This window comes from Aegilops tauschii, chromosome 7 (genome assembly GCF_002575655.3).
Source record: "Aegilops tauschii subsp. strangulata cultivar AL8/78 chromosome 7, Aet v6.0, whole genome shotgun sequence".
NCBI lineage: Eukaryota > Viridiplantae > Streptophyta > Magnoliopsida > Poales > Poaceae > Aegilops > Aegilops tauschii.
Genome location: NC_053041.3, coordinates 237,876,493 through 237,879,687, shown reverse-complemented (window position 1 = coordinate 237,879,687; position 3,195 = coordinate 237,876,493).

Sequence of the window (3,195 nt, the reverse complement as noted above, 5' to 3'; positions counted from 1 at the left end):
AGCTTGGTGATGGAGACGAGGAGCTTGGCAAACCCCTCGGGCACGTTCGTGAACACTCGATTCTCACAGCTGCTGCCAGCCATCTACAAAAGTAGGCAAAAATTCTGAGTAGTCATGTCATAAATTTATGATGACCAACAGAAAATAGCTACAATTGCAAAATGCTGAAAAGCACAAAAGACGCTAATAACCGATTAGCGATCGCACCTAGTGGCTTCCTACAGTCAGCCTGGCTCTGATACCAAGCTTGTCACGACCGGTTTTTCAATAAAATAATTATTGAGAGACCAATCCCTTTTAAGGACCAGTAAGGAAGAATTCCTTCTCACTGGTAGACAATATCTTGGTCACAGAAGAAAAATACCAGGAGTACTGAATAAAATACAAGGTTGAGCGGAGACTGCCCAACAATTTATTACATGCACGCCGATAAAACAAGACGGCGGATAGGGTGGCATAACTACTAACTCACGATAATAACGGTGGTGGAAATATCACCGCGAAGCGAGTGATATGACTCCTGAAGACTACAGCTCTACGAGCGTCGGAGTGAGGCTCGAGGAGACTTATTGCGGGTGGCGGAAGCGTATATAATACAAGTGAACAATATCCGGGATCGCGCAGGACTGACTGGGACTCCTCTAGGCATCGGACGCGCTATCAAACTCTTCATCCAAGAGATCGCCTTCGTCAACATCTGGCCAAATCAACAAGCCAGGTGAGTACTATGAAAGTACTCGCAAGACAGTTCGGACATAAGATATAACAAATGTAAACATGAATCGTATGAACAAATTAACCAGTGCGTTCAGACATAGAGATAGTACATACTGGGTGCCAAACGAGGGTCTGAATGACTCCTCGAGAGGAAACTGCAAGAATAGTAATACTGGTGCCAAACGAGTGTCTGAATGACTCCTCGAGAGGAAACTGCAAGAATAGTAATACTGGTGCCAAACGAGGGTCTGAATGACTCCTCGAGAGGAAACTGCAAGAATAGTAATACTGGTGCCAAACGAGTGTCTGAATGACTCCTCGAGAGGAAACTGCAAGAATAATAATGCCACAGTCGGGCGTCGGGGCGACACCACATAAAGGGCTTATAACAGAAAATAAAGGCAGTGCGTGCCACAGTCGGACGTCTGAGCGACGTCACATAAAGGGCTTATATTTAAAGTAAGAAACAAAAACACGCCACAGTCGGACGTCTGCGCGACGTCACATAAAGGGCTTATATTGTAGCTCAATAATTCAGTAGCTCGAGATTATAAATTATTACAAGTACGAGACAAATATAAGGTTAGTCCATCCACAGTAATAATAATTAAACTGGGTTTACCACTTGAGCTTGTTCACCGGGGACAAGTTTTCCACGTGGATAGATATGGATACACTGATTTCACTACTTGATCATGGATACGATGACTTGGAAGAATTTGACTCTGCAGAGTTTGTACTTAACCACAACCAACGGATTTCAGTAGTCACGGGGACTAGTTCCGTTTACGGTGTTTTGGAAGAAACACGTCTAACCAGTACACACCCATTCATCATTCCGAAGCCAGGGATCTCCCTCGGCAACGTTCAAGAAAATCCTTGAGACGGGGAGGCTACAACCTTGCGTAGCATGGGATCAAATTTCTATACGCGCGCTCTAAGGGGGTGCCCCCCTCTCGGTCCCAACCGGAAGCACCCATGCCCCCTGACCGGATGACTGGCTTTAATCCTGGGCCAAGGAACCATCATCCCGGCCCCTCTGTTTGGTGTGTACACGGAAAGAGGTTACCAACTTACTAAACCGCACCCTGGCAAATGAAACATGTGGCAGCACGGAGGGGAAAAGAACGATAACGTGACTCCGTCCACGTTAACGTCGGAATTCATCGGATGATGCAAGGCTAGTATGCTACAACAGTACCACCTTGCTGCCCTTCATGTCACCACATGATTAGGCCATCTCTCACCAGAGATCATCGCGACTTTGGAAAAAGCGGGTAGTTGCCTCACAAGCAACGAGGTACTCACTGACACTCATATGCCACGCACAAACTGTCACCCAAACATGCAAAACACCTATCATATCAAATGTTCAAACATGCTTGCCTGGTTCAGAGAAGTCGGAGTCTAGCTCGGCGAAGTTCGCGGCTCCGTCACCTCTTCCGGAACCTACGGCATAACGAAAACGGGCACTAACGTGAAAACCAACGCGTGCATAAAAATTTCTCCAAAAATTTTCCAAATAAATCCCATAAAAAACTAGACAAAATTTTAAGACTGTTAGAAAAAGAATCACTCAAAAATACCTTTTTATTAAAAAGTTATAAAGGTTTCTGTCCAGGGACTCATCCGTAATGAAACAGAAAAGTTCCAGGGTTTAAACTGAGAAAACAGAAAACGCTTCGGAAAGAAATGCGCCAGCTAAAAAGGGAAAACGTATTTTGCCCGAAGGCGCCAACAGAAAACGGTTCGAGGGAGAATAGAACAGAGGCTGACATGGGGGTCCACATGTCAGGTTCAAAAAGCTCGCCGGCGCCCGAAGACTGCGGTGGACGCCGGCGTCGAACCACGGCGAGTCAGGAAGATCGGAGGGTACCAAGAGCTTCAGCGTGTCCTTCCGCGTCGGTGGGTGGTGGACTCGACCGACGGAGAGCACCACGTCGACGGCGACACTTTCTCCGGCGGACGGCGGTTCGGGTGATGGTGGGGAACTCCGGTGGTGAGCTGCAAACCTCGAATTGAAGCGCGGGTCGGAAGAGTGGATGCATAGGGAAGCTACTGGCAAGAGATGGGAGGCGGAGGTGCACGCACGGGGGCGAATCGAGCTGGATCCCGTGGCGGGTCGCGGCGACCGGAGTCAAGGAAGGAGACCTCCTCGGGGCTCTTCCAGTGGCTAGGCGTGCTCTAGGTGGAGTGCAGAGGTGGTGTGGGTTCGAGTTGAAGCTCGGGGCCTCTATTTATAGGCGGATCGAGGGGGTGGCCGTCAACGGAGAATCTCCGGCGAGCGATTACGGCGAGGTAGTGGTTGAGCAGGTGGTTTGAGTGGCCAGGCAGCATCAGTGAGGTTTACTGGTGCCGTCCCACTGCTAAACTGAGTTGGTCTTGGCGTAATGGCGTCGGTCCACGGTGGGGTGGCCGCACGGGCACGTCGGCGGCAGAGAGCGCGCTCCGCACGCAGCGGTTCACGACGAGGGTGGC